Raw genomic sequence first — 15,750 nt, 5'->3', positions numbered from 1 at the left:
ATGGACTACAACAAATAGACTGAGAAACAGTTTCTTCCCCACAGCCGTCAGAGCCATTACTCCCTGCCACCCCCCCCCTCCCACACATATCATAACCTCACAGTCACACATACATATCCTCCACCCCCACACAGCCATATTGTTCTGCACTTTGCACTGTCACATCATCTGTACTTTGCCATAATTGGACCTGCTGCTACTTCTTTGGTGTGGTTGAGTGCCTTTAGTTAATTTAGTTGTATATATTGTTATTATTATTATTGTGTGTTTGCTTATTTATACTGTATATATTTGACCTTTTGCACGGGAGCTGCAATGGAAATTTCGTTGAATTCTGTTCAATGACAATAAATGCTATCTATCTATCTAACTTTGTGATTAGTTGATTTTCTCTGTTTTGGCGAGTATGGAAGGAAATTTAGCACCAGCCGTGTTATCATGTCTACTACTCCAGTATTTTCATCCTTAAATGACGAATTTAGATGTCCAGTGTGGGATTACAGCGGCGTTAGATGATAAAGTAATGTCGCAGTTCAATCTTAAGTTGACAGAAACTAGTACAGACAGAACAGAAACATAACTCAAAGTAACAGGAAGTTTCTTTTTTTGTTTGAAAGATCAAGAACCACATTATTGCACAAAAAAACCCAGAATGCACAGTTGCAAGAAAATTATGAATAAGCAAACCACAAAGAGCTACGATAGCAAATGTGATCTTTTTTTTTTACATTCTGCCAGTTTCACTCATTTTCTTCCGTTTTTCACGCTCACCTATCTGAATACAAGAAACAAAACCTTAAGTACAGGCATTCACATGCAGTTCCAAAACGTAAGATTTGTTTTTGAATTGCTGCATTTCTGCTTTAAATCTGCTGTTTCAATCTGCTATTTCAGTTTTCATCTGTCAGTGATTGTCCTCTGCAGCTTTCTGCTCAGGACCAGACGTCAGTCATGTGAGCTCATATCAGTCAAAACGTGCTCATTTAACTTCTTTGCAGTAATGTATTTACAGAAAGCACAGAGTTCATGTACAAAACTGGCACAAACAGGCTTTGCTGGCCTGGAGGACCAAAGTTAATGCAGAAGCTAAACAGATAAAGAAGAAGTACTCAAGTTGTCAGTCAGATCATTTGAAAACCTTTTATGAAGTGCTTATTGTTGCATGATGATTTGACACGGTTGATTGTAATGAGTCTAAGTAGATTGTAATTGTAAATTGTAATAAATTAGCTTTGTAGAGATGGCAAACCTTAAATTTGACCTGCTTTGTGTAGAAAAAGGGGGTTTCGTGCACTCCTCCCTTCACAACTATTGGCTGTGAAATAAAGGGACACACACAATAACAGCTAAAAAAATCAGAACCTTTTGGAAAAGTTCGATATACTTTGTCACTCATTTCCAAAAGTCAAACTTATACCATGGCGTATAAGCAGCAGTGGAGCAAAATTCAAAAATGGTCAAGATCTATAGGAAACATGTGACCTCTGTAATTATAAACAAAGGTTTTTGCACCAAATCTGAAGTGCTACTTTTTTATTGAAACAAATACTGATTTTATATGCAATAAAATGCAAATAAATTATTTAAAAAAATTATACAATGTAATTTTTTTTCTGATTCTGTCTCTCACTGGTATTGACAGTGAACATTACAGACCCCTCCTTTTTTGTAACTGGGGAAACTTGAAAAGTCGACAATGTATCAGTCACTTTCCCCACAGTGATTAATATTGTCACTGAATGAATAGGTATTGAAATATAGAATTTCAATATTCATTCATAGCTGGGCAGCAGGTATTTTATTTTATACTAAAGCCTAAAATTTTAAACAAACAAACAAACAAAAAAACTAAATAAATGTTTCATCATTAATTCATTCATAAAGTCAAACAGCTTATGGTAAAAAAAAAAAAATCTATTTCCAATACTTTGTTGGCCCATGATTCTGATTTTTGCAATGATTTTGTACTGAAATGTGAAATTTGGTTTCCAAGAACACTTTATCACCTGCGAACTGCTGTCTAAATACTGCTACATATAAAAGAACTAGAGACAGATTAGTATTGGCCTATTTAAATATTTTCTTTCATATTGTTCAAACATTTTAACTGCACGTCTATTGTGATCCACCAGGGGGCGGTGCAGTACGGTGCAGCCCTAATTTTCCCTAAGCTTTGTTACTGACTATACTTGGCTACTCTGTAAGATGTTCATTTTGTTCATCTGACAAAGACAGGCTGTGGAAAGTCATTAATATTGTTGAAATTATTATGTAAAATCAAATCAACATGCAGTTGTTTACATATAACGAATATACTAAAGCTTTCAGACAAACACTGTCTGATGATTTGAGCCTTTTTTCATTTAAAAAAAAAGAAAAACGATTGAACTCATCACACGTAAAGCAACACAGGCCTGTGCCAACTACAGGCTATGGTATCTGTGCGTAATACTTAGAAATATTCTGCACAGATATCAAAACCAGAAACTGCATTCTTTTAAATTCTTCCTTCCTGTTTTGTTTTGCTGTGTCTGTATCCGAGTCATTTTGTGCAACACCTGCCAAACCAGTTTGACCGGAAAAAAACACTTCTGTTACTCAGTCGCACACATTAGTTATGACAGCAAATTACCGTCTGCTAATCAATCCTCCTAAACTTTGTCTGTCTTACAACATTATTAAGGTGATTCTTGCAAGGTGAGGGAAGAAAACAAACATTTCTGTTACAATTATGGAGAGCATTAAGCAGCAACCCCCTGCTCACAATTACTCCAGGATCAACATTCTGAAGAAAAAAAAAGACAACACAGGCCCCGTTCTCGTATTAAACTGTACTTTTTTTTTTTAACTTAAATTTCTTCTTCCTCTAACAGTTTTACGAAAAACATTGTGTCAAGTAGCAGCTCTAAGAATAAACACTGTCCATTTTAAAACGCAAGGCCCAGCAGACCATATTCCAAACCTTTGGCCTTAACATGCAAGGTTTTACTTTAACAGCGATGGTTAATATTCAAAAAACATTTTTGTTAAATGGTTTAACAAATACGTTTGGCATTATTGACAAATTTATTTAATTTCGCTATGGTATCAATGAAGCATTTTGGAATTTGAATAAAATTTTTGATATGAGCATTTTTGTCGATCGTTTTGGAAAAGTGGTCCATTACACGCTCTTATGATGACTCGTTCCTTCTTTTAAAGAGATTCAGTTGGCTCTAGAGGCCTTTATTTGACATTTGACAGACAGGAAGGCGGGTAGACTTACAACGATGGCGACCGGGATAGTGACTGGTGACATCACCAAGGACTAAGGCCTCTGCACTAAAGGTTGCGCCACTGCCGCGTGCTTCTATTTTTTTTTTTTTAACTTGAAATAATTTAAAGCAAATCAACATGAAAAATAAATGTTTGATTAAAATTGTGAGTTGGTGTTTTTGTGAACTCAGAAGCACTGCCGAGTCCTAATGATGAGCTTCAGCGTTGAGCATTGTTGCTGTTTATTCAACAATGTATGATCACATGATCATGGAAATGACCATCGTTTTAATTTATTACAGTGTGGTCAGCTGCTGCTGCCATCCAGGTTAACATCCCTACACTGTTAGACCTTTTATTGTAATTTTACAGTAACTTACTGGCAACACTGTTGCCAGCAAGTTACTGTAATTACCATTCTACAGTACCCTTACTGGCAACAGTGTTGCCAGTAAGTTACTGTAATTACCATTCTACAGTACCCTTACTGGCAACAGTGTTGCCAGTAAGGGTACTGTAATTACCATTCTACAGTACTCTTACTGGCAACACTGTTGCCAGTAAGTTACTGTAATTACCATTCTACAGTACTCTTACTGGCAACACTGTTGCCAGTAAGGCAACAGTACCCTTACTGGCAACAGTGTTGCCAGTAAGTTACTGTAATTACCATTCTACAGTACCTTTACTGTTATGATATTTCACAGTTAATTTTTACTGTGAGTGTGCTTTACAGTTATAACTGCATTACTGTAAATGTAGTTTCTAGTATAATACAGTAATTGTATTTTATAGTAAAGCTGGTCTACTGTAAACTTGTTTCACAGCATAATGTCAGAGTTTTACTGTAAATTAAAGTTTACATTTCTTTAAGATAAGATTATTTTACCATAAACCGAAAAATTTCATAAAAGAAATTTTAGTCCAAGTACTGTGAATAACAGGTATTTATTTTCAGCAGATTTGTAGAAATAAAATCCATTTACATATTCGCAATGTCATAAAAAACAATGTCACAATACAATATAATGTGCTGTAAAACAACAAAACCATAGAACACATTTCCTACATCAGAAGAACTTTTATTCCATTCGTCAAACAAAATCAGTGGGATCCATCTTGTGGAAGCTGAACTGTAAAGAATAAGACAGACAATGTGGGAGGTCATGAGATGGTCAGGAAGTTATCTACATTTTCAAATCGACAGGAAGTTGACAAATTAAGCTGAAGTGACAATGTTCACATGCATAAAATCTTTGTCATAAAGCAGCATTAAGTTGATAATTTGTTTTAAAAAAATCAATTGGACTGAAGTGATAATAGAAGCTGCATAAAGAATGAGCAGGACTGGCTTCACTTCAGGTTTTTGGATTGTTTATGGCAAAAGCAGTCAGTCAGTCTTCAGTAATTCAAAAGATTGTGTACTACAAATGTCCCCAAGGGGACGATGAAGTACAACAATCTTTTTAGTCATTTTGTTGGTGCTGACGGATTACTGCAAAGGTGTGCCAAATAAACTGAAAACTGCATAGTATAAAAATACACCACACTTAAACGACTACACACTTATACATTTCTGTGATTTATTAAGGGATGCAGCGACATCCACTTTTTACCACGGACACAGAAAAGATGTAGGCTACTCTAAAGGGCTATTGTGTAGGAATCACATGGCATTTATAAATAATCATTAAAATCAGATTAAAAAGGCTAAAGTAAAGTCAGAGCATGCAAGATAGGAGGAAAAGACAACAAAATAATAAACATTTACATTTGGTAAAATACTTACCTAGTTGGAAGTCCTCCATTCAAATTCAGCAAGTCGTTGGAAGAAGGTGGTGATCTGGGAGTTGACACTGACTACTTTCCTCTTGACAAGACTTCCCGTCTTGCGGCTTGTACCGACTTTGGCTGTGCATTTGGTACCAACATCTGGATTGATCCTCACAAAGAATCTTTTAACAGAAATAAAATATATTAATTGTATTTTTTAATGACGACGTACAATACAGCAATCAGCTATGGTTCTTCATCATCAGTCAAACTGTCATTAAATTTAATTCATAAATTGCTTGGTGTAGAGTACTTGCCATTGTATCATCTCCAGCGTGGTGGATGCTGACTCCTGATACTCCAGATTGAAGACAGAATATGACCCAAAAAAGACAGCAAGGACGCTGGCAAAGTCATGTAGTTGCTCAGGCTGGAAAATACCTTCTCCTCCATACTGACCATCCACCGGGTTGCAGACATCAAGCTATTTCCTAAAATAGACAAACCCTTGTCAGGCTAACGCTAGTGAGTAAAAGTACAGACTACCATAAACAATTACATACATTGCTACGAAAAAATTATAGTGATAGAAAATATTCCTCTTACCAAGCATGATTACCCTTGGTGTAGTGGGTAAGGTCATTTCCATTTCAACAGACATCTTGGTGGAAGATACCTTTAAAACATAAAAGGAATACTCTCTTAAATATGAATTACTGGTAGTAATTTATATTTAAAGGGCCAGTTCACCCAGATTACAACAGGTTTTTGAGAACCTCATCCCGGAGACTAGACTAGATTTTACTCCTACATCCTGCTACCACTCTGAAACAGCGGATGTGAATGACAGTTTGTGGGGCTAAATGCATTTTTTAAAGCATTACATTCCACAAGTGTTCAGTCTGACTTCTGCAATGGCGGTGACTCCTGTGCATGTGGGACCTGAATGCAGAAAATGTTCTGAAGGAAGCAGGACATTGCTCTATTCCACATGCAAACCGATAATTAGCTGTGTGTTGATGTTTCTTCACATGACTACAAAATTCTGTAAATTCTGAAGTACAAATGCTGCAGAATTTACACCTGTACATAGTTGCACCTGTTAGTACTGACTTAACTTTAAATTTACAGGAGCATGGTTTAAACATGTGAACAGTCCTTATGTGTAACCAGGGTTGGAAATTAACTTTTTTGTCCACCTGCCACTGTGGCTGAACAAACTCAAAAAATAACAGAAACTACTTTAATTTTTTTCACCTTTGTCCTCATTTACAGACTCTTATACACTATGTTGGAGATGTAATGGTACTTTTGCAGGCTAACCAGCTGTAGAAAGCTGAAAGTTATAGATTAGGTTAGCTGCTCCTCTACATTTCCAGACTATTTTGTGGATTCAAATATGTTTGAAGAGCTGTCTTTTTACCTGTTGTCTTGTCTTTTGAAGAGATGAAGCTATGTTAGCAGTCAGCAGGACAGAACTGCACAGCCACTTGGAGGGAAAAAGCTTGGGAGTTAAAACAAAAAGTCATCTGAAGAAAAGAAAAAAAAGAACAAAGTTAGAAATTCATCCTTGCTGACCTACGTAGCTAATCTGCACTTTTAACATTTGCAAGATCATGGTTTAAACAAATGAACAGTCATTAGATGTAAAAAAAAAAAAAAAAAAGAGAAGGGGGGGATCAATTATCAGTTAAGGTTATATTGTTCGACAAAGGATGTAACAACAATGCTAACAGACACTCAGGCACTGAGCTAATCTCAACCCAAAGCCGCCCGAGGAAGATTAAGCGGCAAAAGTCAAGCTAAAACCTTCAACGGTAAAATTAGCACCTTTGCTAATGTTAATTCCGAACCAGCTCAAAAAATAACAACATCATATTTTCCTTTCTTTCACCTCATTTACAGACACGTAACTTATAACGTTGCAATATGCCTGATATATAATGCACCAGACGTAAAGGTAACGTTATTTTACCAGGCTAACCAGCACAAACCAGCTCATGCTACAATTCTAAGTTATAGCATTATAGCATGATGCTATAAGCTACGTTAACTCCATCTAAAATGTACATTTCCAGACTAGGTTTTGGCTTCAAACAGTTTTCTAAGAAGTGTTTTTTTTTACCTGTCTTGAAGAGCTGAAGCAGTGTGAGCCCACAGCACGGAGACAGAGCTGCACTTGCACTTGGAGAGAAAAAGCTTCGGAGTTTAAAACAAACGTCATCAGAAAACAGTTGGAAGCGAAGCCACGCTTGATGACGTAGCTAGATAAACTGCATGTTAATGTTAGCTAGGATGTGAAAAAAACAAAAGTACATTCTCTCTTTCTGCCTTAAAAATATGTTAACCACTAAAGGAGTAAAAATACAGAAACAGGGAACCACGATGAAGCAGCTATGATGACCGTTGGAAATCAAATATAATTCTTACTGTATATTATAAGTACAGTACCACTACTGTAATGTGTAAACAGTAAATTACTGCAAATTCAAAGCATACAGTAAGTTACTGTAATACTATGTACTATACCCATAATGCATTGCAAATTACAGTAACTACTTGTAAAGATGTCTTATGGTAGGGTGACCAAACGTCCGTATTTCCCGGGACATGTCCGTATTTCACGTCCTGTCCCGGGTTTTTTTTAGAAAGTGAGGAAATGTCCTGTTTTTTAAATTACCTTCATTGGACCATTATATTTACAGGCACTAGGACACTGCGCACGGCCCTGCGTGTGACGTAATCCCTGAGCCGCGTCAGTGCGGGCAGCCCTGTTCTTAATCAGAAGATAGATAGCGTGGCTGTCAGTACGAAAACAACATAGAAAGCGCAAATGTATGTTTACCTACTATTTATAAAAGAGTTTCCCCGCTTTCAGACACCCCCCCCCCCCCCCCCCCCCCCCCCCCCTCGCTACAACGTGTCCTGGTTTTCCCAACTGAAAATATGGTCACCCTATTTATGGTAGTTTTACTGGGCATTTTGTGGTATTTAACTGTAAAAAATAAAGCAAAGGCTAACAGTGTATGATGACCGTTGGGAATCAAATATAATTCTTACTGTATATTATAAGTACAGTACCACTACTGTAATGTGTAAACAGTAAATTACTGCAAATTCAAAACATACAGTAAGTTACTGTAATACTATGTACTATACCCATAATGCAATGCAAATTACAGTAACTACTTGTAAAGACGTCTTATGGTAGTTTTACTGGGCATTTTGTGGTATTTAGCTGTAGAAAATACAGCAAAGGATAACAGTGTAACGATCAGTATGAGTTCGCCAGAGGAGACAACATCACACTGCCCTGCACATTTACAAGCGCTCTACCCAGTCCAAAACTGATCATTATCACATGGTCTGCTGGTGAAGTAAGTATCTCTATGTGTGTTTTTCATTTCAATCAATCGACATATTTCTCTAATGCTGTGATTCTCAACAGGACGAGGTTCTCACCTACTATCATCCCGATGGAGACATAGACATTCAATTAGAAGGCCGGGCGTCTCTGGATGTAAATGTTAATGGTGGAACTGGGAGAGCTGACCTTAAGCTTTACTCTGTCACATCGGCAGACAACAACAAATATACGTGTCATATAAATATCCCCAAAGACGACAAAGGCAAAAATGCTGACACAGCAACATTGACTGTTCTAGGTAATTCTTAATTTGCATTCTGAGAGATTGTGTAGCTGCACATGTTTTATCTGATTGTAAGTAACAGTGTTTTTATTATTATTCTTTTTAATAGTTCCAATGTACCATGCGTGGGAATTTATTTTATTTACCTTGAAGATTACCAATTAGATCCTAAAACTAAAGATGCAACACAAATAACTGTTGATCATTGTTACAGGGCTGTGTTTGGTATCCCTCAAACTTTCAGTGAGGCTCAGAAGTCACCACAGGCAGACAGATAGAGACAGGCAATGAGGGACGAAATTGACTCTCTTAAAGAAAACGAAACATTTGAACTGAGCGTTCTACCAGAGGGTAGGAACACAGTTGGAGGGAAGTAGGTATACACACTCAAAGAAAATGAAGGAAAAGAGATTTTCAAAGCTAGGTATGTAGCAAAAGGCTACAGCCAAACAGAAGGTATAGACTACCATGAAACCTTTGCTCCAACAGCTAACATAACATCAGTGCGAGCATTAATGCAGATAGCAGTTCAGAACAACCTTAAAGTACATCAGATGGATGTCAAAACAGCTTATTTGCATGTCCCAATTGAGGAAGAAATTTACTTGGAACAGCCTGAGGGGTTTGAACAACAATCAAAAACAGGACAGAAATGTGTGTATAAATTAAAGATATCCCTGTATGGATTAAAACAATCAGGGAGAAATTGGTACAAACTCCTGAATGATCTTCTTGAACAAAACAACTTTGAAAGGAACCTAGTTGATCATTGTGTGTACAGAAAACAAACAGAAAATGACACGGTTATTGTGCTCATTTGGGTGGATGACTTGATCATTGCTGCTAGCAGCGTTGAGGTTTTGGACAGTTCCAAAGAAACAATGAAATCAAAGTTTAACATGAAGGACTTAGGCAAAATATCACATTTTTTAGGCATACATTTTGAACAAAAAGAAGATGAAATAAAAATGAGCCAAAAGAAGTACATCCTAAACATGTTGGAAAAATATGGAATGTTGGACTGCAAACCCAGATCCACCCCATGCGAACTAAGACTTGATCACAAAGAAAATTGTGATGCGATGAAGCAAAAGTAATGAATCCTACCAACTATCTCGAGATAGTAGGTAGTCTGATTTATGCCATGACCTGCACCAGACCAGACATCAGTTGGATAGTGAGCAAACTTTCCCAGACTTTAGCTAAACCTATGACAGAGGATTTAGTGAATGTTAAACATGTTTTGAGGTATCTGAAAGGTACTTGTGACTATGAACTAAGTTTCAAGAAAAACAATGAAGACTTGAACCTTATAGCCTATAGTGACTCTGACTGGGCATCCTCAGTAGAGGACAGACGCAGCGCCACAGGTTATTGTTTCAGTTTAACGACACAAGGTCCAGCCATTTCCTGGAAATCCAAGAAACAACCAACTGTGGCTCTTTCCACCTGTGAGGCTGAGTACATTGGGTTAACAGCTGCTACACAAGAAAGTCTAAGTCAACTCTTAAATGGTATGGATAGCAAAAAGTACAGCTGTACAATGCTTCATGGTGATAACCAAGGGGCCATTGCATTGTGTAAGAACCCTGTGAACAGACAGAGATCCAAACACATTGATGTAAAGTATCATTTTATACGCGATGCACTGAGAGAAGGGAAAATAAATGTGGTGTACTGCCCATCTGAAAATATGTTTGCTGACATCTTAACCAAACCTGCACCAAAAGCAAAATTCCTGAAATTTAAAAGAGGGTTTTTTGGACATTAAATATTTGGAGGTAAAGAAGATGAGAACAAGGGAGGGTGTTAGAATATGTTCTCTTCTTAACTTATCGTTGAGTTATTTTGTGTTATGTGTTCATGTTTTCTAATGTACTTTGAAAGGTACAGTGGCAAGTTCTGTATCCTGTCACTTTCTGTTTATGTGCATGTTGTACTGCTGTTGTCCACTGGGGGCAGTGAGAGCGAGTTCTTGTGTATAGGCAGCACTGTTCTAACCAATGGAAGTGAAGAAGTTTATAACCTGAACGTTAGCAATAAAGCGAACACGGCTATCTAACGAAAAGAAGTGTGTTTCATTGCAAATATGAGTACTGAACAAGAAAACGCAACAGAAATCCATGAAAACTTAAAAGCCCATTATATTAGGAAGACAGCAATGTTCATAGTATTGTTTTATTTGCGTCTGAAATACGACTTTGTCTTTTCTAGTTGTCATGGTAACTCAAAGCGTGGGAAAAAAGAGAGCCGCATTTGCTTATGCGGTTGTGACGTCAGCGCAGCAGGTGCAAAGAGCCCATTGGTATATTGATCTTGTAGCCAGAGAAACTGTAATCTGTTTTGGATTCTTTAAACTGGACTGCAAACATTTGTTTTTGTTTTATATTGGCAATAAAAATAAAGGTTTCAGGAGCAGAGCTAATGGTGCATTTGAAATCCATGAAGGCTATGTGTTCCTCTGTTTGATCAATTACTATTTAATAAGAGAGTTAGTTTTAGTTTCACTGAATCAATTAAAAGTAAGTCCTGTAGATTTAATATTTCTCTATCTTAATAAAGTTTTGTTCATTATTAAAAGAATGTTAAGATGTCCAGAATCAGCTGCAGCTTGTTGTTTTTTTAATCTGCGCAAAGAATAATTAACATTCTTATCTAATATTTTAATTCTTATAATTCTGTATAATTATTACTCAGATTTTTATAAACATCCTTTGGACCATGCAAAGCATTTTAGCTGTTTCTCTATAAGATCTATTTTCTATTTCCAGTTATTAAGTTCTTCCAAACTGCTATGAGAGCAACCTTGAACACAACAATCATTTTAATTTGATATTTGTTCAAATCATCTTTCCATTCTCTTACTTTGACTCACTTGCTCCTTGCCTTTCTCCTTATTTCTAAATCACCACATGTGCCTACTTACCAAACCTACTACTCAGTTTGTTAATTCCTGCAAACCATGAGCTAGTAGTTTTCATCATTATTTTTCTTTCTATGAAACTTTAACTGTTTAAAGTTTCCTCATCCTTTTCCTTCTTAAAAAAACTTTCATATTCCCCTTTCTTGTGTTTCACATTCCTGTCTGTTACTTGTTTTCCTTTATGACTTTTGTTCCAGTTTTTAGATATTTTTTTATTATATTCATCTACTTATTCCTGTATTTATTTAGTTAGTTTTTCATTTAGTCATCTATTTATTTGCCAACATACTGTTATCACAATCTTCTGTTTCCTTAATTTCTTGGCTCTTTCTTTAGTTTTTTATTTTATCCTATAGTTCTAGTTCTATTTTAGTATTTAATTAACCTTTTAACCTGTACTTTACGATCCATTTATTCAGATATTTTGTATTTTATCAGGGACCTGCCCTTCAACACACTCCCAATATTTTCACTGCTGTTAATCTTTTGATTTACATTTACTGTTGAAATATAAAGCAGTAATTCGTTCAATGGTTGCTATGCCGCCATCTGCTGTGTATTCTCCAGTACTGCAGTTATTTTTTTACCATTCCGGACAATTTAAATGAATTCATTTATAAAAGAAATTAAACGAACACATATTGAAACACTTCTCTCCACTTCCTGCTATTTTTACCCATTTTAAACAATTTAGACCAGTTTGTCAACACCTAGGCTGTTCTAAAAACTGGTTTCTTTTTTATAGTGGGTAACAATTAAAAATACCAATTGTGGTAATCCTTTCTTGGACTCTTACGAGTGGAGGATTCTTGCCTCTGCATCCACAATTGGTTTGCTCCTTCCAAACCCGCTACTTTAAATGAGATAAAATACCTAAAGGTGTTTATACCTCCAATCACACTTCAGTTACGGAGCTGAAGCGTCTTCACGCAGGACTCCGCCGCCCTGTTTTTTTTACCGAATGAAACTTTTAAGACGGATTTAAGCGGCTGCTCGCTGGACTCCGCCATCCAATTATCACCACAACAGCATAAAGTTAAAGCCGTTTAGTTTCAGCTGTTAGAGCCCAGGATTCACAGCGTTTCTTACACAGGATTTCTTTTAACGCGAACGCGATCAACTCATTCACGCTTTTCTTTTAAAAGAGAATTTACTCTCAGTTGTCTCTCCCCTTCCACGGAGTCCCGTCAAGCGTCAGATTCCAGCTGGTAAACCAAATACCAGTCCCGGAAAAGGATCTCTAAACTCATTCTGAAGAGTTTAGCCGTGCGCACGGTCTTTCTGGATTCGGTCGCTGGATTCCTTCAGGATCCTGGGATCCGGCTTCGAAGGACCAAATTAATGTCAGGTTCATCTACCTAAGCATTCTCAAACTGAAAAAGAAGAGAGAGACAAGTGAGTTTTAGATTTACTTGCAAGGAGAACGGACAGCAGCGTGCTTTAGTTACAATCTACCCGCTCTAAAACAGCTCCTCCCAGAGAATTTCTTTTTATTTCCTTAGGGCGGTCCTAGTTACAGAGCCTATTCAGGGGTCTCAAACTCCAGTTCTCGAGGGCCGCAGTCCTGCAACTTTTAGATGTGCCTCTGCTGCACCACACCTGAACAGAATAATTAGGTCATTAAGGCTCTGGAAAACTGATCTACACAAGGAGGAGGTCATCAAGTCATTTCAATCCAGTGTTTTGTACCTGTGGCACATCTAAAAACTGCAGGACTGCGGCCCTCCAGGCCTGGAGTTTGAGACCCCTGGATTTGGTTATCTTGAGTTAATCACATAGCAGCTGCTTCTTCTGTTCTCTTGAGTCACAGGTGTGTTGCACCTGCAAGCTGCCATAATGTAGAATGCAAAATTCAGAGTTCTTGTTTATTCCCTTCTGTAGAAACGATGCAGGAACTGATGAACCCACAGAACAATGAGGTGTCTTGTGCATCCCTGTCTCATGTACAGTTCCTCTGTTTCTGGTTCATAAACTTTGAGCCTTAATCATCCGTCAGTCATCACTCTTGCTGCAGACCATCTGGTGTCAGCTTCCAGTTTGACCCGTTTAGATGTCTTCCTGCAAGCATCTCTCACTAGGCACAAATTCCAAAAGCAAACACTAGTATTTATATTTGTAATTCATTTAAATCATCACTATCCCACAAACATCCTGTTTCCAACAACCCAAAATACCCTTTTCTGTTAAAAAAAAATCCAGGGTGGCACCCAATACGCCAACGTACTTGAACCGTACAAATGCATAAAAATTCTCCCTACTTTCTGACATACTGAAAGTTCCTCTTCCTGGATATTTTCCCTGACTGGTTCTTCCCTTTGCTGGACATCTTTGCTTTTTTCTGCCACCCTGGATTTGATCCTATCATTTTTAATCTTCAGAGCTTCAATCTCTTTATTTAACTCTCCATTTTCTGTCTCTAGCCACTCGAGTTTTTCTGTTGTTTCTCTTAAATCGTCCTCTAGAGTGTATCTCAGTTTTTTCTGTTCGTCTTCCAGTGTATATTTTATTCTTAACTTGTCTTCATAATCACAACTTAGTTGGCGTATACTTGCATTTACTTCCGCCAGGTCCAGATGAATTTTTCTGATTTGTTTCTTGTAATATTCATTCGTATTTACAAGTATGTTATTTTCCTTTTGCCAGTTGTGTGTGGTGTTTGTTCTGTTGAGTCGCTCCAGTTTAATCTTCAGACTTTCCACGATTTTCTGAAGCTCTTGGTTCTCCTCCGCCAGCTTGCTGCGGTTCTTCTGTAAATTGTTAATTTTTGTCAACAAAAATTTATCTTCTTCCATCTTTGCTCTCTGGTTCAAACTGCAAATGAATTTCTCTGTGGAATCTGGGAATACAAAGGCAGCCGCCAGTGATGTCATAGACAGGATGAGTGACATCACTGTGACATCAAAGCCACAAGAAGTCTGTTGGGTGTGGGGGAGGGGGGATGTTTTTTTTTAAAACTTTATTCACAGACACACTGCACAACGACAGAGTGAAACATTTGTTCTGCCTCCAGAAAAAAACAAATACAGATAAATATATTCAAGATGAAGAAAAAGCTACGGGGCTTCGGTTCCCAACTGTTCATTCAAAGCAGTACAGAGTTCAATTGTTTTAATAGCTATTTTTTGTCTTTGATAGTCTGGATATAAAACTTAAGTTCATTGTAAAATGCAGCAAAGCATGGCTTCCCCTACCTGGAACAATGAATATGATATTTAAATAGTGACAATAAAGGATTAATGAGAAACTCTGAACTGTTGAGCTTTTAGTGAGGCCAAGTAAGACATCTTCCTATAACAGCATAAATTGAGCTTCTATGTTGTTGTGGATAAAGTCACACCGATTCTGCCAAAAAGCACCAAAGGGACAAAACAAGTGGACAGCAGTTTAAGGATAAGAATCACAACACGTACAAGTTGCATCAAATTCTTTCTTGAATATAGAGTTCTCATAAAAGGATTAGTGCAAACATCTACGATAGCTTTTCATTTTAAACGGGTCGGATATTCTGATGAAGTGATATTTTAGTGTTTGTGGTGTAAATTGTTCCAATGCTATGCTAAGCACAACCTCTAAGCTTCCACTTCAGTCTCGTCACATAAAGAAATTAGTAATAAAAAAATCATATTTAACATTAACTGCTATAGTTTTCGGTTTGTAAACATCCCGGTAAAAGTTTTAGACACGTAGCGCCGACATGCAGCTACCGACTTACACCGACTCAGCTATTTATCTGAGCTACGAAACGACGAGGCAGCACAGGTGGTCAAATTTTCCCTAAGCTTTGTTACTGACTTGGCAACTCTGTAAGATGTTCATTTTGTTCATCTGACAAAGACAGGCTGTGGAAAGTCATTAATATTGTTGAAATTATTATGTAAAATCAAATCAACATGCAGTTGTTTACATACAACGAATATACTAAAGCCTTCAGACAAACACTGTCTGATGATTTGAGCCTTTTTTCATTAAAAAAAAAAAGAAAAACGATTGAACTCATCACACATAAAGCAACACAGGCCTGTGCCAACTACAGGCTATGGTATCTGTGCGTAATACTTAGAAATATTCTGCACAGATATCAAAACCAGAAACTGCATTCTCTTAAATTCTTCCTTCCTGTTTTGTTTTGCTGTGTCTGTTCTGGCACGT

The sequence above is a fragment of the Xiphophorus hellerii genome, chromosome 4 (assembly GCF_003331165.1).
Source record: "Xiphophorus hellerii strain 12219 chromosome 4, Xiphophorus_hellerii-4.1, whole genome shotgun sequence".
NCBI lineage: Eukaryota > Metazoa > Chordata > Actinopteri > Cyprinodontiformes > Poeciliidae > Xiphophorus > Xiphophorus hellerii.
This window is presented reverse-complemented; position numbering follows the sequence as displayed.